Source organism: Balaenoptera borealis, assembly GCF_965194805.1.
Source record: "Balaenoptera borealis genome assembly, chromosome: 6".
Classification (NCBI taxonomy): domain Eukaryota; kingdom Metazoa; phylum Chordata; class Mammalia; order Artiodactyla; family Balaenopteridae; genus Balaenoptera; species Balaenoptera borealis.
The window spans coordinates 82,139,159-82,161,167 of NC_138863.1; the positions used below are offsets into that span (position 1 = coordinate 82,139,159).

A 22,009-nucleotide genomic window follows, 5' to 3' on the forward strand; every position below is an offset into this window, starting at 1 on the left:
CCAATTACAGTATTAAGAATAATTCTAATTGGTAAATACAAAAAAAAAAGGATTATAGTCACCTGATGACTATTGAGAGTATTTTACTTGCTTCACATTTTAACTGGGGATTTTTCAGTAAATGTAACTGGTTTCAGAATCTCCTAAAAAGGTGACTTGCAGGTAGACAGAAGCTTGTCCATTTTAAAATTTAAGCCATCATCAACATTTATGTCATATCAATACCATCAGTTTGAAATTTTCAAAATCCTAAAGGTTCCAACATACTTTGGTCCAAAAAGTCTTATGATTTATCAATTATTGAAAAGATAATAGATGTAATGCATGATAAGTGAAAGCAAAAATGGTACTTGTAAAACCTCTCCTTTCAACAGCAAATACAAATGAACATGTTTTTATTTTTCCCCATATGAGATATAAATCAACAAGAATCATTACTGTGTTACGTCATTATCCGGTTATTCACTGTGTACTTCTCACTGTAATGAAATGGTATCACCGAACAAGAGGTATTATTCCCCCAACTGACTGAGATCTACTAAAATCATGAGTGGAAATAAAAAATAAGTAAACAAAACCTTCTCAAAGATATTCTCTCCCTCTGCTTCCTGAAAACGTTGAATGGTTCAGCTTATTCAAAAATTGGGCCTGCTTGCTTTCCTGTGATATTATAGAACAAATCTTTCATTTTCCACTAAAGTCTGTTCTTACCAAAGTTAAAAATTAATTCTGTAGCCATATCAACACATAATTCTTTTAAAAATTAGATGACTATATACGACTAAACTATGTGTTTACTGCAGTATGCAACTAAAGATAAGATATAGGCCTTCGTTACACTATACACAGCTAATTGGAACAACTGATCAAAGGCTAAAATAGTTTTCCTCAGTTACCGTGGTAGCAGAGTTGGTAAAAATCAGAGACAGAATTGTAGAAAATAACAAAGACTGCCCAACATCCCAACTTCAAGTGAGTTTCCATTAAGTCTTTTTGCATGGTATTTAACTATTAAAGTCCTCAAACTTTTTGAGCCTACTACATTTTCTTCCACTTACCTTACTTCAGTTAAACTCATGTTCTCTCTGCTAACCTTTCCCACCTTCTTATCTTTCATCTTAATTTCTGTATTCCTTTTTTCTTGTGTTTGGAAATCTCCCTCTCTGTGCAAGGTTGTTTCTTCAAATTCATTACTACTACTTTTCAGAAACACTACATCACAGTGCTTTTCCTACCACTGAAGGCTCACAATGTAATCATGATTTACTGTCCTTCACACACAAGGATGAAGGGAATGATCCAACAATCATTAGCATGACATGAGTTTGAGTTGGGTTTATAGTAGTAAAGGATGAATTTTTACTAATGAATCCATAGTTTTCCTTGGGTATCTCTGAAAGCCAACAGTACGTGAGAGTTGTGTGCCCTGAATTGGCATATACCAGTAACCATAAAGACCCCAACAATCAGAAGAAATAAGACAAATATTTTCTTAGGGAAAAAAATTCTCATTATTATTAAGATATCTAATATAGATGATAAGACTGCATTTGTTGTAACATTTAACATATCACAGACATTCAATACATTGGTAATGTTAATAAGACTAATGTTTGTCTTGAAAAAAGCTGATTTGGATCACAGAATTCACCTCATATTTTACTAACCCCATCTTTGGCAGTCAAAATCACTGACTTCTACAACTACCCACTTTGGGTTAGGAGCTATTACTACATACCTCCATAGTACACTGTGCTTACTTTTATCATATTTATTATATTGCATTGTTATGGTTCAGTCAGCTTGTCTTAAGCAACTTGAGAATGGGAACTATATCTTCTATGTCTGCAACATTAATCCAACTACAGAACCTGGCACACATGTGCATGAATTATACTTAATGAATGAAAGCCAAAGCAGCTTTTCCAATGGGGCATTCAATTACTAACACTAAGGGTAAATTTAATACATTGATTTTTTTAAATTGGAAGGTCACTAGATGTATAAGAGAGTCACAACACTGGTATTATGGGGAAAAAAAATCACTTTTCTTTTCCCAATTGAACGATTTTTTCGAACCGACACCAGTGAGGAGATTAGAGAACCAAAAATGGCTTTCAGAGAAGTATAAGAGGATGATGAAACCACCTAAAGTATACAGACCTCAACTTGAGATTCTGTGCCTTTCTTTCCCACTCTAAACTATGAATTTCTTACTAAAAGATCAGAGAGTTTAGAGAAGCTTTAGCAAAATTTTGAAAATCTTGAAGTTCTGGAATTAACCTAGTATTTATAGCCTAGCTTCCCAGAGCATTTTTTTTTTTTTCTCCATCTGCTGGCTGTTGATATGGTATAACCTGATATTCAGATTACAGAAACACAAGAAGAATGAGTTTCTCTTTTTAAATATGTTACGATAAAATTCTGGTTTCAAATCTTGGTGTGAGACAGTTATTCTCTTGCTAAAAAAATCTGAATGAGAAAAAAAAAATAGGTCAACACTGGTGCTGAATCCTTTCTTATGTAGATAAGAGCGCCAAGATTTAATTCTATAAAATAATTTTATATGACACAGGACCATTTTCTCAGAGAAATTATATTGTTGTTAAAAGGGCAAGAATATTACTGACATGTTTTATTCAATACATTTTGAATGTAGACTATAAAGTTCTTGCTGGAATTAAAAAAAATAAGATTCAACAGAAAAAAAAATCATTTGCTGAAATGCTTATATATTTACCTTTACTTAGAGAGCCATTAAATGTTCTGTGAGAAAACAATCCTCCACCTCTCTCAGTATTTATAATGTTAAGAATAAGAATATTCCTTCTTGGGACTTCCCTGGTGGTCCAGTGGTTAAGACTCTGAGCTTCCGCTGCAGGGGGCACGGGTTCAATCCCTGGTCAGGGAACTAAGATCCCACATGCTGTGTGGTATGGCCTAATAATAATAATAATAATAATAATAATAATATTCTTTCTTACAGAGAAACATCAAAACAATTTAAAAATCCTGCTTCAAACATACTCACATATTCACACATACTTTGTCCCTCTTAGTTTACCCCTCTTACACATTTGTTTTTGGTGTAGACTCTTGGATTCAAAAATTATACCAGTTGATATCTGAATCTATTAGAGTCTTTGTCTCCTGATTATCTTTTAAACGGAAAATATCTTAAAAAAAATAAACCACAGTACAATTTAGTCCTCTGAATTTTACTCTGACTTGCCAACTCACAATGTCAACCAACTCTCAAATGTAACTTCTGAAAAGAAAACAAATATTAATTAGTGTATAAAGACTATATAGCTTATGTGTCCAAAGAAGGCAGGATTTATACTTTGAGAAGGGTAAAAGAAGTAAAACATATTTTTACTTCCTTTATGTAACTATACATATAATACATGTAAATAACATACATAATGTAAATATACATATTGTGCCAGGTTTTAAAAAATGGCGATGCACTCAAAATATTTAAAAGGATAATTCAATGATTATCCCACTTAAAAAATAAAACATAGTAATTTATAACACAAAGAAAATATCAAAAACTAGGTAATTTTTTTAGTAGAAAGTCTTCTTAAAAAAACCTTTCTTAATTTAATACATAAACTATCACCTTTATAGAGTGGCAATCTGACAATGATTACAAAATATAGAAGGCAAAAAAGATTACTGGACAAAGCTCTTGTTACACTTGAATTAGCCACATAAAGTGGAGGATGAGGAATAAACAAGCGTGTGGCAGGTGGGGTGGAGGTTGGGAAGAATGGATGTAGTCTAAGTTTTATGTGTGTCTTGAAATAGCTGTCCATTGTATATTCTCTAAGTGCATTCACTTAAAATATTAATACCCTGAATTCATATGGTACATTTAACATAAAGAATTTAACATGAGGGACTTCCCTGGTGGTCCAGGGGTAAAGAGCCCACCTTATCATGCAGGGGACATGGGTTTGATCACTGGTCAGGGAACTAGGATCCCACATGCCGTGGGGCAGTTAGGCCCGCATGCCACAATTACTGAGCTCGTGCGCCTCAACTAGAGAGCCTGTGTACCACAAACTACAGAGCCCACGAGCTCTGGAACCCGCACGCCACAACTAGAGAAGAGAAAACTCGCCCACCACAATGAGAGAGAAGCCCGCGCTCTGCAAGGAAAGATCCTGCATGCCTCAATGAAGATCCCGCGGGCCACAACTGAGACCCGATACAGCCAAAAATAAATAAAATAAATAACTAATAAATAAATCTTAAAAAAAAGAATTTAACATGGCTCACAAATACACTATAAATTACCTTTTCTTGAGGGGGGGGATTAATCACCATATTAATTTAGCTTTATAATTTTATCAATTTGGACAAAGAGCAAGGAATACATTTCTAAGGTTTGGACTTTTTTCTTAAATATTTGGAACAATTTGACCCATGATAATGAAACGGGCTTTAACTCTCAGTGGCATACTCGAGTTCAAAGGAGTATTAAAATTTTTATTTTGGTATAAATTCAAACCTAGAGAAATGTTGCAAGAATAGGATGAGGAACTCTCCAGAAACATCATCCAGATTCCTCAATTGCTTACATTTTGTCCCATTTGTTTTGTCATCTAAGTATCTTATCTATTTATCTAATTTCTTATTTTGAGAGTAAATTGGAGCAATGTGCCAATTTACCTCTGAAAATTTCAGTAAGCATTTCCTTAGAACATGGGCATTCTTTTATATAACCACAATACAATTTTTGAAATCAAGAAATTTAATATATGTAACTCATAGTTCATATAAATTTTTGATAAGTATTAAAAAATGCCCTTTTAGCATTTTATACTTCTTAAAAAATCCCCTGGGCCAGGTTCCATTATCACACGTTACATTTAGTTGTTAAAGATTCTTTAAGTTTTCTTTAAAATGGAACTTTTACTTGGCCTCTCTTTGTCTTTCTTGATCTTGACATTTTTGAAGAATGCAGGCCAGGTATTTTGTTAAATGTCCCTCATTCTGAGTCTGTCTGATGTTTCCTCATGATTAGCTTTGCGTTATGCATTTTGGCAGGAATACTACAGAGGTAATGCTGTGTGCTTTTCAAGTGCATCATATGAGGAGGCCCATGAAATGTCAGTTTAATACAATATTGATGGTGTTAAATTTGATCAGTTTGTTAATGTGATGTCCACCGGTTTCTCCACTGTCAAATGATTGTTTCCTTTATAGTTAAAAAGTTATTCATGGGGAAATATTTTGGAAGTATTTTATGTAAAATTTTACCCACTAATTTTAGCATCCCATTGATGGTTTTCTAACTCCATGATCTGATCTCTTGTATTAGTTGTCATTCTAATCTAAGAAAGAGCTTTCTCTTTTCTCTCATTTATTTATTTATTCATTTAATGGTTGGAGTCTTATTTTATTCAGTGTGTTATAATTCATTATCATCATTACTTATTTTGATGCTCAAACTGTCTCAAATTTGGCCAGTGAGAATCTTTTCAAACAGTCTCCTGTCCCAAATATTTTTTGCAACTAAATTTTCCTTAAGAAAATCCCAACCATTCTACACTCCACTCTACCTCCAAAGAAATAAAATATTTTTCCTTTATTTTTGTTTTTTTTAATAGCAGAAAGTTACTATAATGTCATATTCAAAAATGTTTTAGAAGAATATGCGATGACACATGACACTGATGAACTACTAAATTAAGTGACAAAAACCAACACGGTTTCTATTTTGGAAAAACTATTTCTTCTTTAGTTATTATTTCCTTAGAGTTGTAACATGCAATTTTTTAAAGTAAAAAATAATATGTTCATGATTTTAGAGTATTTTATCTAGAAATCATAAAGACCAATACTATATAACAACTTTAAAAATCTTTAACACTCTACTCTAAAATCATGCATATATTATTTTTAATTAATTAAAAATTAAAAAGATCTAATTAAATGTTGAGTTGTTGTAAGATAATGCTGTAACCTAGGACATTTTTCAAACAGCTCTGGTCCCTCACGAGCACACGGTAAAGTTCTTTGCTTATAAATATACTGTCCTCTTTCTTGTAAGGAGAAAAATGTAAATATATAATTTAGAATAATTGAATATAACATTTCAGAATTACAAGGAATTTTGGAATATATTTAGTCCTGTATTTCCCAAACTATGTTTGGAAGATCACTTAAAATATAGGGTAACAGAAACTTTTAATACTACATCCATCTTTTGGAAATTCACATTAATATTGGGTATAGAATGAGCACAGAACTTAGAATTTTTTAGAAGTTCATTCTTAATATCTAGCTGGGAAGTGGTAATCTCCTCATTTTTCAGAAGAGAAATATCTTTTATAATATCTCATAGACAGCTGATGGCAGATCCAGAACAGAAAGTACAAATCTCCTGGCTATTGGCAGTTCTGTGTGTCTTAACACAAGACCATTTCAGGACCCTTTTAGTTGGAGTCTTCTTTACCAAGAATTACTAAGAGCACAATATAATTGTTGTGAAACATGCTTTGATGCTCTTATTAATGAATAGTGATTGCTGCCCCAAATACGGGATCAGTGGTTCTGTGTTGTAGAGTCTAGCTTATATAACTCAACACACTAAGTGACCTTTAAAAATAAGTAGTTATAGTGATTTCCTATCTGTCTGACTATACAAATAATAATGTGAGCCCTTCTTGTATCAAAGACTGGATCTTGTGCGAAGTTGAAACAACTATATTAGTAAATATTGGACAAATTCATTCATTTATTCAGCATATATCCTACCTTTTAAAAATGGCTTTGCAACAGCTTATTGAAATACTTATAAAACAAGACAGTTTCCCAAACTGGTATCCTGGAGAACACAGCTCTAAAAGATGGAACTTGATATGATGCAAAATACTGTTCCAGGTCAAACATGTTTGGGAATGGCTGGGTTTACAGATTTCTTTTTTCCAGGACTACTAAGAAACTTTTACATGATAAGGGCATTATGAATTTTCAAGAAAGAAAAATATGAAGAATATATATGCGTGTGTGTATTTTCATTTTCCAGATTTACTTGACAACTGATATTTTCTCCTGGCCTTCATGATACAACTTTTAGAAGACTGCTCCGTGAAACACCAGTTTGGGAAATACTGATTCGGGAAAAAGGACGAGCAAATTCATCCAGGAGCTGGAGACAAATCAGAGCTAGATGTACTGTTCAATTATAATAAGTTTCTAGTCCTGATAATGCCTCCCATTCCCACTCCCCTGAAAGGTATGAATATGCTGTGCCCACACTTTCTGTTAGAGTCCTGGTTCTGGGCCACTCTCTTGTATTTGATTATTGTTTATTTGTTTATTGCATCTCATTCTACCCAGCTTTGGCCAAACCTAGTTGTATTCCTTACTTATTTCTGGCTCTCCTTGTACTTCAGATTGGATTCTAGGGACTGAGTTGCCAGCTTATGGTCTTAGACTTCTCAGTACGGATTCTGGTCATCTGCCCTGGTACTCTGTAGTTTTCCCTGGCTATATAAAGAAACCTATGAATTAGTTTCGTAAGCTAATCTTTCTGTCATCAAGAGGACAAACAAAACTACAGAGCTGATCCTTAGCACATTTGTGCTTTAATTTTCTTAGCTGAGAGTTGTTATGTAATCTGTTATTTCTTCTATTTTATAATATTTTTGCAGTGAGTGAAGAGAAAACAAATCAGATTCTTTCAGTACATACATGACTTGAAAGTCAGTCACCTGTTCAGATGCTTTAATTCATTCAGTGTTTTCCTTTCTGGGTTTTATTTTTTACACAAAAGTATTAAATGGTGAAACAGCTTTCCACACTGGGAGAATATGGCTTCCTGAATGTAAAAGCTGACTTCTTGAAGAGCTGCTCTAAACCAATCTGACAGATGATAAAATAACTTCTCTTGATGAGCACAGTTTTATACTGCAGACTCTAGATACTATTTTATTTTTAATAATTTAACAGAGTTCACCCAAAATTAGGAAATAGCAACAGACTAATTACACCTTATTGGGGTTAGATTTCAAAATAAGTAGATTACTGTAATTCTAAACACAAGGTAAATAATGGGGAAAAATCCATAATGAGTTTTATCTAGCGTGATCTAAAACTTTAAAATGAACAATCATTATTTGTGCATTTTAAACTGGAATATAAAAGCATTATGTTCCATTATTTGAATATTTTAAAACAATATTTTAAGGCCAGCTTTAAAAATGATTGTGCAGCAATATTAAACGGTGTGCACCCTGTAATTCTAGCCTGTGGAAGCAGTTTCTGAGGTTTCACAGTAAATATCAGCAATGCAGCACACTCTACCTCAATTTTCAATATCTAGGTCACATGACTCACTTTGAATACTGTGAATAGAAAAAAAAACAAGCAGGAAGATTTCTGTAGTGCTACCAAGAAATCATAACAACATTCAAATTATGAAAGAAAATAGCATAGTATGGTTTTAAAAATAATTCCTATGTAAAAATAGAAGCTAGTGCCCTAAAAATGAACTTTTGATCTATTATTTAAAATGAATAAAACCATTGAGGAGCGTTATTTACTTAATAAAATGCCTTTTGTTTTTACTACTCCCTCAGGTGTGTGTGTGTGTGTGTGTGTGTGTGTGTGTGTGTATGTGCACACACTGTATGTGTGTGTGAGCACCGAACAGTCAGAAAGAGACAAGAAGAAGATACTGAAAATTTCCAGTTACAGTAAAGGCAAATAGGTATGACAATAATGATATCTGAAATTACAATCTTTTTATTTATATAAGGAAACTCGAAGGGTGGACAATATATTTTAATTATGAAAAATGCATAGTGGTTTTGCAATTTCTTTAAGCCATAATCACATAGTTGTAGATATCTGGAGTCTGGAATCTTCTTTACTGTAATTTTTATTATTTTCCTTGAAATCTACTGAATTTATTAGGTTTCGGATTTAAAATTTCTCCTTTCCCCTTCCCCAGGTTAAGTGAAAGACAGGAAGTAAATGAGAGACCCTAATAATCTATAATAAAACTCTGCTACCACTTATAATTTTTATGTATGTATATTTCTTTTTAATGGAGATTCAAATGAAAGCAACTTGTCTAAGTGCATTTTTCTTAATCTATTCAATAACATTAAAGAGAAATCACACATGACAGCGCAACAAATTAGATGGGAGATACTAAAAAACTGCATTTAAGTGACTAGAATTTATAAAGATAGAACTTTGATAAAGAAATGATTCATAGTATAAACACTTGGCTATAATCAATGTATATTTCTTTAACAGCACTAAAGCTTACAAGTATCATTTAATCAACTACCCAAAGGAGCTGCTTAAGACAACAAGAAAGCAGGAAAAACACTTTTTAGATGTCACATTCCATGAGCTGGCAACAATCCCCTTTAAAGTACCAAAATTTTCATATAGATACAGGTTAGGGGATTTGGATTAGCAAATTTACTCTAGTTATGGAAATATTCTAGAGGTGGTTTAAAAATGGGTCCACAGCTTGAAGAAGGGGAAAATGAAATTATATATTTTATCTCATTTAATCACCATTACCACCCTATGAGATAGTATTTTGATCCTCATAGCTGTCATCTTACTGCAAATAAAGGATTATAAGCTTCTAGAAGTCAAAGGTTGGTTTAAGACTAATTTACTGCTATTCTATGCAAAATCACGTTTATATTCAATGATAAGAGATAGGTTGGTATTCAGCAACAGATGGAAAGCACTGCTAGAGTAGGTAGAGATCAGATGATTTCTGAAGAAAGTTACTTCTGTTTTAGCCTGGGGAATAATATATTATATAACATATTAATATTTTATGTTTATGTAATATGATAATAAATATATTTTGCTTAATATTTATTTCATTAAATACTGATCTATTTATGTCTAAGAATATACATTTATGTCATTATTTTAATAACTAGTTTTATTATCTATATCATGTGCTAGGTGCTATAAGCATCACATAATTATATCCAGGAAAATCTAGTCTGTTAGTTAGTTTATGCTGCTATACTTCAAATGACATTTGATCTGGTCATTTTTCTACTTACAAACATTCAATGACTTCTAGTTAAAGATGGAAGGTAGACCATACATGTTTTTACTTCTTTTAAGACCTACTAAAATGATAGTAAAGGAATAAAAAATAAGTGACACCACAATGTATGGGGAACAGACCATCAACAGATGACAGATTTCAAAAAATTAATGTGAACAGGAAAATACAGAGAGAAAAATGCTGCAGTGGAGCACAGGAAACCTCAGCCTACAGTAGACATGGAGTGGCAAAAGCTAAGATCGGACCCATCAATCTGCGGAACTACAGAGAGGTTCAAAGGCTCGCGGATGCCCAGTGAGAGAGCAGCAATGAGAGCAGCAGTGAGAGGTGGGGCTGAAAACGGGGAGATTAATTTAAGGTTTGTATAAGGAACAGCTGGCACCCACATCCACTGAAGCAAGGCTTTCCTAAAGAAATAATCAAAGGGTTCCTCTTGGGGAAAATCAATCCTATGAATAGCTTTTATCTCTGGCATTTAGGGACTCTCGATTGTAATGAATGGGTCCCTGTCCTAGCCACTCTAAACACCTGAAATCGGGAAAAGCTGCCTTTGTATGCAAAGCTCCCAATCAGCTGTTTATTTCCTCACTGTTATATATGAACCTGTGTCCAAGAATTACCAGATATTTACAGAAAGCTTCCTGCATAAAAAAGAGGGGGGAAAAAAAAAAGCAAACAGAAAAATGAAGCTGAATTGGAGGAAATGGGTAACTTAGGGAAAAAAGATGAATTTTAAAAAGAACTCTAGCTAGTATCCTCAGGGACAGTGAGCAGACATCATACACAAAATAATATGAGTGATGATTATAATAGTAATGATAATAGCAAATACATATGAGGCTTACTACAGTCCAGATTTTATTCTTAATGTTTTATGTTTACAAACTCATTTAATCCTTAGAACTCTGAGATATGTAGACTATTATTATCCCCATTTCAGATTAGGACAGAGACAGAGAATTTAAAATTGCTCAAGGTCACAGAGCTACTAAGTGGGAGACAGAGATTCAAGATCAGTCTGGCTCCAAAATCTGTGCTCTTAATCACTACCCTCTTCATCTTTAAACAAACAAAGACAAACAAACAAAACTCCCAGAGAATATGAAAGACTCTTGAAAAATGAAAACATAATTTTATGTTTCAACCCTCCTATGAGTCTCTTTTTTTGGTTTGGTTTTAGGAATTGAGAGCATTGCCTGGAAATAGATTTTAAAAGAAATAGAAAGTATTATTATAAAGAAGAGACATTAGATGTTCATTCAGCTCATGTGGTCCTTCATAGAATAACAACAGTTACAGAAGGAAAGAACAAGAAGAAAAAAAAGAAAAAAAGGAAGGACACTACTAAAGAAATAGTACAAGATGATTTTCTAGGGATTAAACTCCTCAGATGAAAGTGTTCACTGAATACAACATGAACAGAAAAAAGCCTATACCAAGCACATCACTGGGAACTGAAAACACCAAGAAAAACAAGAATGGACCCCAAAAGTTACCAGAAGGAAAGAACAGATGAGCTACAAAGGACTAACTCAGGCTGGTGTAAATAAATTTTAAAAGACTGTGGAGCATCACCATCCAAGTTCAGTGGGAAAATGATTTGTACCCTAGAATCCCAGACAACCTACAATTCAGATGGCAAGCAGTTAGATAGGCAGCAACTGCTTATCCTCAGCACATTCTTCAAAGGCGGTACTCTTTCTACAATTTTTAACACAATGATTGTTAAGACTATTATAAAAACAGTCAGTTGTAGAAGTGGTACAAAATGTCAGTTTTTAGACTGTGTCTCATGTAGAGCAAGTAGTCGAACGTGGCACCTTCTAATGCTTTTTCTCCCTCTCCAATACTGATGCACAAACCCCGCTTCTCCCTTTTCCCCCAGTCAGGCCCTGCTCCCATGCTTCCACCTTCTGATGTTAGAACCTGGATACACTTCTAGTGAGAATAAAATAAAGAACATTCAAACATGTGAAAGTTTAAAAAATTTATCATCCATATAATCTTTCTTAGAAAGTTGCTAAGGGATATGCTTCATTAAAGGAGGATGTACAACGAAAAAGAGAAAAAATGTGGGTTGAGAAGAGGAGGAAAGGGAAGCCTTAGGATGACAGTTGTGCAGCCAAAGGATGTAAGGACCTAGAAGAGCAGTTCCCAGGGAAAACAACAAAAACAAAAAGAGATGTCCAGAATGTTTCACATAATGAAGAGTTGGAAAGAATTGGGAATATGACAAAGAAAAACAATGCAAGAAAAACAAAAACAGGCAATTAGAAATTTTAAGAAAACTGAAAAATGGCCCAAGTAAGGGCATATAACCAAAGAAGACTACTTGGGACTACAATTAATCATTAATTCAAATGATTCTGTATCTGGCACTATTTTAGTCACTGAGATTATAAAAGTGAGGGGGAAAATAGTAAACCAAAAAAATCAAAGAAATTAAAGTAGATAATCCTTGTCTCCTTGAAACTGTAGTCAAGGATGGGGAGAGTGACAATAATTTAAAAAATTAAGTGAATAAGTACAATAAGTGAAATACAATAAGTGAAATACAATATATGATTTGTATTAACAATAAGTGCTACAGCGAAAAATACAACAGACAGTAAAGCAAGAATCCTAGGTAGGGGAGTTGCTATTTCCGATAAGATGGTCAGGAACAGCCCTACTGAGCAGCTGCTACTTGGGTCAAGAACTTAAGGAAGGGCAGGATCAATCAATGTGGTCCTGTGGGTGAATGGATGTTCCAGGTGGTGGGAACAGAAAATGCAAAGGCACTATTCACACAATAATATATAAATGCTTAATTATGGTTATAAAATAGATGTAAATGGCATCAATTTTAGAAATACAAAAATGAAAGAACTGAGAACAGAACCACGGAGAATGTGGACACACTTATCCTCATCTGCTAGAGGGGACAATCCCAAAGCAGCACCTATAGTTAATGGGATAAGAAATAAAGGTATTATAAAGGTATACTGTCGTATCCACAGTTACAACAGAGAAACCAAAAATAGAGATAAAACCAAATGAAGAATGATAGAGAAAAGGTAGGGGTGGGGTAGGGTAAGTGAGTGAATTTATAATGCCTCCTTTATTTGTATGTGTGTGTATGTGTGTGCGCGTTACTATATGATGCCTAAAAGTGATAAATTAAAAAATCTGAGGTGGAAGCAAATTACTTTTACCTGGAGAAGGAAAAGTGGAAAGAGAAGTGAGGCATCAGTGGGAAAAGGGGAACCAAAGAACTATTGATTTTAACCATGTGCATATATTAATTTGACTTAAGCACACCCACCTACCTACACACACACATACACACACACACACCCCCTTTGGAAGCTCTTAGGATAAATAACACTGCCTACAGGGCCCTGCCTGCCTCACCAGCCTCACTTCATGCCTCCCTCCCCTGCACTCTCTGCTCTGACCACGTTGGCCCCCTTTCAGTTTCCTGAGCAAGCGAGTCCCTATGCTGTTCCTTCCATCTGAAATGTTTGGCCCAATATTCACCTCCAGGCTGACTTATCCATTAGGCACAGCGGGCACAATTGCCTTGGGCCCAAAATACTTTTAGGAGTCCATGAAAATGTTTTAGTTTCTATTAAAATAAGGAAAAAACCCACTTTTCGTTGAAAGAAAATGTTTTAGTATATAATATTAACATATTTGTCTTCATACCAGTATAATCACAAAATACGATTTTTAATATTCTTATGCAGGAAGGGGCCCATGAAGGCAAAAGTGCCTAGGGCCCATAAAAGTCACGGTGTGGCCCCTGCCTATCCTACTCCCCATTTCCACCTGACCTTGTGGATCCTACTCATCCCTCAGATCTCAGCCAAAAAGCCCCTTCTTCGGAGATCCTTTGCCTGATTTTCCCAGACTATATGAGGTCCCTACATATGTTCTTGCATTACCTTATAATGTGGAAATGAAATAAATTGTGTAATTTTCTGTTTAATGAAATCAGGAACTGTGCCTACCTCATTTACCACTATGTTCCCAGTACAAAGCCTTATATGTATTGATGTGAGACCATGTAGGACTGAGAATTTTCTACTGTGGCTCCCTCAAGCCCTGGTTTCTGATCCCAAATTTACTACTTACTATTTAATCTCTTATTGACTCAGTTTCTTCATTTAAAAATGGGGATAATAATGGAGTTTTGAGTTAGAATGTGAATTAGAATAGTGACTGGCATATAGTAAACCCTATATAAAGCCTCGTTACCCTTCTTCATGTTATTAGATGATTACGAGAACACTACCCTTTTTATTAGTATTATCATCATTATTATTCCATACATTGGGTGAGTTAAGTAAATGTTTAAGTTTGTTAACTTCCTCCCTCTTACTATCTATTATGTAAATATGTTTTAAAAGAGGGTGGAGTCATTTTAAGAACTTAAGTCACAAAGTTTTTAGAGAAGAGTTAGAGCAAAGAGCTATAAGGATGGAAGGAAATGGAGATTTTGGTAACTGAAAATACATAATTATCCATGAATTCAAAACCTCAGGGCTTTCAAAATAGCCACACTAACCAGTTCATAATTTTACATAACATCGGGCTAGAAGAATGTTTTTAGCAAAGAGTAGTAAATCAGAATTCTCTCAAACATAAATTTCCATGAAAATCTAATAAAAATGAGAGGTGGAATTTATTATCTTTTTTAAAAAAACTTACCCATTTCCCCTGAATAGATGCTCTACACAGTTGAACACAATTTTCAATAGTGATATTACTTTCTTGGGGTTACAATTTTTTATACATAATTCCATCTGAGGGTAAATAAAAATACATACCCCCAAAGCAGTAAAAATAAAATAAAGCAACATTAAATGAAAAGCCTGCCAACGGTTTTCATTTTGGTAAACATTTATCTTAACATTTAAGCTTCAGACTCCTGAGATGATGACCCTTGGGATAAAATGACAGACTCAAGTCTTGATTCCTTCTGGTATTTCAAACAATACCCCACAAACTAAGGACCATTTATTTTGAGGATAAATGACTGTCTAGGAGGATTAATGTCCTCGGGCTTTGCCTGGGGTCTGTAATCTCATCTAATCATTATTCACAATCACCCAGAAAAGCCTCAAGCTAAAACTGTGATTGCGATTTAGAACTAAACTTGCAAATTCATTTTAAAAAATTCTTCTTTCATGATTTCATTTTTTTGTTTAATTCATGTGCACCTTTAGACATGAACTGCAGCAAACATTAAAACCTAGAGCAACAGTCAACATGTTTTGCGTGTTGCTTTCCTCATTAATTTATGAAAAAGATAAGCCATCTTTTTATTTGAAAACCAAAATAATTTTTATAAACGCAAAAATGAATTGAGGGATGCAGTATTCCCTGAAAATAAGGGAATAATCTAGAGTCAAATCATGCCACAAATTTCTTTAATTAGACCTTTCACATTTTTTTTCCTTAGCATGTAATTTCTTGCCATCTATCTTGCCAAAACTTTCCATTCCTGCTTTATCTCTAGGATTGACTGCTGGAATCCTCTCTCTGTTCTTCCAGTAACTCTGTCTACTTTAGTTGATAGAGAAATACAATTTCTTACTGATTATAACATTTAAGAGCCTCTTCTCTGAATAACAGCAATTAAGAGTGAGGGCTGGGCTTCCCTGGTGGCGCAGTGGTTGGGAGTCTGCCTGCCGGTGCGGGGGACGCGGGTTCGGGCCCTAGTCTGGGAGGATCCCACATGCCGCGGAGCAGCTGGGCCCGTGAGCCACAATTACTGAGCCTGCGCTCTGCAACGAGAGAGGCCGCGATAGTGAGAGGCCCGCGCACTGCGATGAGGAGTGGCCCCAGCTTGCCACAACTGGAGAAAGCCCTCGCACAGAAACGAGGACCCAACACAGCCATAAATAAATAAATAAATAAATAAATAAATAAAAACAAATACTTTAAAGAGTGAGGGCTATGTGTCTCGGACTGCCTGGGTTAGAGTCAGATTCCTTACCTCTATAAAAGGGGATAATAAAAGATTTTACCTCAAAGCACACTGTAAGGATTAAATGAGATAAATAATTCAAAGTATTTAGTAGATTGACTGCTACATAGTAAGCACTGAATAATTGTTATTGTTGCTAATAATGATAACTTTTTAGAACCTTTTATTTATAATACTTCTTAAATATCTTCCGAGAAAACTGGATAAAAAAACATTCTTGTGACTTTGGATAAGCTTCAGTTAAGCTCTCTGCTCTTCTGTTTTCTCATTTATAAAATGAAATAATCTGGCAATATTAACCCAAAGGACTCTCTTAACTATAAAAACTTACATGATATTACTTAGCTGTGACGAAGGTTCAGATTTATTTTCCTTCTCTGCGTTTGATATGTATTGACAATCTTATTTCCAGTTGAGACTAACTCTGGTTTTTTTATCCTTCTTCTTTGAATAAGAATCATGTCTAATGATATTCTGTCTCTTTCTGGCATTAGTAATCATGAGATACTTTCTTAACTTCTTATGATGAACTTTTACATTCAGTATCAAACCCCAAAGAAGACCCTAAGATGGTATTGCTTTCTTCTGAACTCATAGCTCAAAAACTAATCAGATATTAACCACATATAACAAATGAAATTCTAACTAATCCAAGGATTAAAAAAAAACAACAAACCCTGTTATGTTTCTGGAGAGGCATATACAAAGTTCTACTCAAAAGGCTTGGAAAGTCTTTTTAATACAGTAACATAATTCACAATTTAGGATAGTGCCTTATGAGGACAGGAAAATAAAATTTATATCATGGTATAAGAAGAGTTATAGATTCTAATGAGGCATAACTTTAGTAGAAAAGGAAGCTGAAGCTTTTTATTAAGATATAACTTTAGTAACAAAAAAGTTATATGGATATCATACAGATATGTATATTTAATCAATGAGAGAGGAGTAACATAAGTATTTAGTATAGTTAAATTCTCATAGAGGCTATTTTAAAATCCTAAATTATGTAACAATAATCTTAACTAATGCTGACGTTTGGTTTAACATTATAAGTATCTTGTAGTGAAAGTCAGTGATTCCAGCAAGACAAATTATGGCAGATGTAAAATACAGGTTAGTTAAAAATACCTTTAAAGTCAGTGTGCATACTGAAGTATTTAATGATTTAATATCTGAATTTGCTTCAAAATAATACAGATGATATAAGTGAAACAAGATTAGCTGTGAGTTCTTAATTACTGAAGCCAGACTGAGGTACATGGGGGTTCATTATACTATTCTGCCAAATACTCTGTGTTTAAAACCGTCCGTAATATACACAGTTCAAAAAAAAAGCCAATGTACCAGCAGACACCAAAGCCAGAACCCATGAGGAAGATGATAGATTTAACCTCATAAAAATGCTAACTTTATATGGCAAAAAGAAAGTACATAAAACAAAAACAACCAGCTTTACAACAAATGTTAAAGGAACTTCCCTAGGTGGGAAAGAGACCAGCAACATAAAACAACCTTGTACACATATAGACTGCTATATCAAAACCTCATGGGAACAGCAAACCAAAAAATTACAATACATACACACAGAAAAAGAAAAAGCAACCCAAACACAACACCAAATATAGTTATCAAATCACAAGAGAAGAGAACAAAACAGAAAGGGAAGAAGAAAGACCTACAAAAACAAATCCAAAACAATTAAGAAAATTTCAATAGGAACATACATATCAATAATCACCTTAAATGTAAATGGATTATATGCTCCAACCAAAAGAAAAAGACTGGCTGAATGGATACAAAAACAAGACCCATGTATACGCTGTCTACAAGAGACCCACTTCAGCTCTAGGGACACATACAGACTGAAAATGAGGGGATAGAAAAAGGTATTCCATACTAATAGAAACCAAAAGAAAGCTGGAGTAGCAGCTTTTTAATCAGACAAAATAGACTTTAAAATAAAGACTGTTACAAGACACAAGGAAGGACACTACACAATGATGAAGGGACCAATCCAAGAAGAAGACATAATTGTAAATATATATGCACCTAACATAGGAGCACCTCAATGTATAAGGCAAATGCTAACAGCCATAAAACGAGAAACTGACAGTAACACAATAATAGTGGGGGACTTTAACACCCCAATTACCCAATGGACAGATCATCCACATAGAAGATCAATAAGGAAACACAAGCCTTAAATGACACATTAGACGAGAGAGACTTAATTGATATTTATAGGACATTCCATCCAAAAGCAGCAGAATACACTTTCTTCTCAAGCACGCAGGGAACATTCTCCAGGAGAGTTCACATCTTGGTCCACAAATCAAGCCTCAGTAAATTTAAGAAAATTGAAATCATATCAAGCATTTTTTCTGACCACAACGCAATGAGATTAGAAATCAATTATAGGAAAAAAACTGTAAGAAACACAAACACATGGAGGCTAAACAATGTTACTAAACAACCAATGGATCACTGAAGAAATTAAAGAAGAAATAAAAAAATACCTAGAGGCAAACAACAATGAAGACACAATGATCCAAAACCTATGGGACGCAGCAAAAGCAGTTCTAAAAGGGAGGTTTATAACAATACAATCTTACCTCAGGAAACAAGAAAAATCTCAAATAAACAACCTAACAATACACCTAAAGCAACTAGAGAAAGAAGAACAAACAAAACCCAAAGTTAGTAGAATGAAAGAAATCATAAAGATCAGACCAGAAATAAATGAAATACAGATGAAGAAAACAATGGCAAAGATCAATAAAACTAAAAGCTGGTTCTTTGAGAAGATAAACAAAATTGATAAATCTTACATCAGACTCATCAGCAAAAAAAGGGAGAGGACTCAAATCAATAAAATTAGAAATGAAGAAGGAGAAGTTACAACTGACACCACAGAAATACAAAGCATCAAAAGAGACTACTATAAGCAACTATATGCCAATAACATGGACAACCTAGAACTGATGAGAAAAGTACTGAGAAAGGTACAACTTTCCAAGACTGAACCAGGAAGAAATAGACAATATGAACAGACCAATCACAAGTAATGAAATTGAAACTGTGATTAAAAACTTCCAACACACAAAAGTCCAGGACCAGATGGCTTCACAGGTGAATTCTATCAAATATTTAGAGAAGAGTTAACACCAATCCTTCTCAAACTCTTCCAAAAAATTGCAGAGGAACAAACACTCCCAAACTCATTGTATGAGGCCACCATCATCCTGATACCAAAACCAGACAAAGATATCATAAACAAAGAAAATTACAGGCCAATATCACTGATGAATGTAGACACAAAAATCCTCAACAAAAGACTAGCAAACCGAATCCAACAACACATTAAAAAGATCACACACCATGATCAAGTGGAATATATCCCAGGGACGCAAGGATTCTTAAACATACACAAATCAATCAATTTACACACCACATTAACAAACTGAAGAAAAAAAACCGTATGATCATCTCAATAGATGCAGAAAAAGCTTTTCACAAAACTCAACACCTATTTATGATAAAAACTCTCCAGACAGTGGACATGGAGGTAACATACCTCAACATAATAAAGGCCATATACAACACACCCACAGCAAACATTATTCTCAATGGTGAAAAACTGAAAGCATTTTCTCAAAGATCAGGAACAAGACAAGGATGTCCACTCTAGCCACTTTTGTTCAACATAGTTTTGTAAGTCCTAGCCACAGCAATCAGAGAAGAAAAAGAAATAAAAGGAATCCAAATTGGAAAAGAAGAAGTAAAACTGAAACTGTTTACAGATGACATGATATTATACATAGAAAATCCTAAAGATGCTATCAGAAAACTACTAGAGCTCATCAATGAGTTTGGTAAAGTTGCAGGATACATAATTAATACACAGAAATCCCTTGTAGTCCTACACACTAACAATGAAAGTTCAGAAAGAGAAATTAAGGAAACAATCCCATTTACCATCGCATCAAAAAGAATAAAATACCTAGGAATAAACCTACTTAAGGAGGCAAAAGACCTGTACTCTGAAAACTATAAGATACTGATGAAAGAAATCAAAGATGACACAAAAAAATGGAGAGATATACCATGTTCTTGGATTGGAAGAATCAATATTATCAAAATGACTATACTACCCAAGGCAATCTACAGATTTAATGGAATCCCTATCAAACTAATAATGGCATTTTTCACAGAACTAGAACAAAAAATTTTTACAATTTTACAACACAGAAGACCCTGAATAGCCAAAGCATACTGAGAAAGAAAAACAGAGCTGGAGGAATCAGGCTCCCTGACTTCAGACTATTCTACAAAGCTACAGTAATCAAAACCATATGGTAATGGCACAAAAACAGAAATATAGATCAATAAAACAGGATAGAAAGTCCAGAGATAAACCCACACACCTATCATCAACTAATCTATGACAAAGGAGGCAAGAATATACAATGGAGAAAAGACAGTCTCTTCAATAAGTAGTGTGGGGAAAACTGGACAGTTACATGTAAAAGAATAAAATTAGAACACTCCTTAACATTGTACACAAAATAAACTCAAAATGGATTAAAGACCTAAATGTAAGGTGGGAAAGTATAAAACTCTTAGAGGAAAACATAGGCAGAACATTCTCTGACATAAATTGCAGAAAGATCTTTTCTGACCCACCTCCTAGAGTAATGAAAACAAAAACAAAAATAAACAAATGGGACCTAATGAAACTTAAAAGCTTTTGCACAGCAAAGGAAACCATAAACAAAATGAAAATACAACCCACAGAATGGGAGAAAATATTTGCAAATGAAGTGACCAGGGAGGGATTAATCTCCAATATATATAAACAGCTCATGCAGCTCAATAACAAAAAAACAAACAGGGCTTCCCTGGTGGCGCAGTGGTTGAGAATCTGCCTGCCAATGAAGGGAACATGGGTTCGAGCCCTGGTCTGGGAAGATCCCACATGCCGCGGAGCGGCTGGGCCCGTGAGCCACAATTACTGAGCCTGTGGGTCTGGAGCCTGTGCTCCGCAACGGGAGAGGCCGCGGTAGTGAGAGGCCCGTGCACCGCGATGAGGAGTGGCCTCCACTTGCCACAACTAGAGAAAGCCCTCGCACAGAAACGAAGACCCAACACAGCCAAAATAAATAAATTAATATTTAAAAACAAACAAACAACCCAATCAAAAAATGGACAGAAGATCTAAATAGACATTTCTCCAAAGAAGACATACAGATGGCCAAGAAACACATGAAAAGATGCTCAACATCACTAATTATTAGAGTAAAGCAAATCAAAACTACAATGAGTTATCACCTCACACTGGGCAAAATGGCCATCATCAAAAAATCTACAAACAATAAATGCTGGAGAGGGTGTAGAGAAAATGGAACCCTCCTACACTGTTGGTGGGAATGTAAATTGGTACAACCACTATGGAGAACAGTATGGAGGTTCCTTAAAAAACTAAAAATAGAAGTACCATACAATCCAGCAATCACACTCCTCGGCATATATCTGGACAAAACCATAATTTGAAAAGACACATGCACCCCAATGTTCATTGCCGCTCTATTTACAATAGCCAAGACATGGAAGCAACCTAAATGTCCATCGACAGAGGAATGAATAAAGAAGATGTGGTACATATATACAATGGAATATTACTCAGCCATAAAAAAGAACAAAATAATGCCATTTGCAGCAACATGGATGGACCCAGAGATTGTCATACTGAGTGAAGTAGGTCAGACAGAGAAGGACAAGTATCGTATAATATCGCTTATATATGGAATCTAAAAAAATGATACAAATGAACTTATTTACAAAATAGAAACAGAGTTACAGATGTAGAAAACAAACTTATGGTTACCAAGGGGGAAAGTGGCAGGGAGGGATTAATTGGGAGATTGGGATTGATATATACATAGTACTATAAATAAAATAGA

At 34.5% G+C, this 22,009-nt stretch overlaps 1 protein-coding gene across 25 annotated transcripts in view; it reads right to left on the minus strand.

Moving 5' to 3' along the window:
* Window positions 1-22,009, minus strand: part of MBD5 (methyl-CpG binding domain protein 5) — a 412,237-nt gene that overhangs the window by 124,601 nt on the left and 265,627 nt on the right. The gene's annotated exons all lie outside the window — the stretch shown is intronic.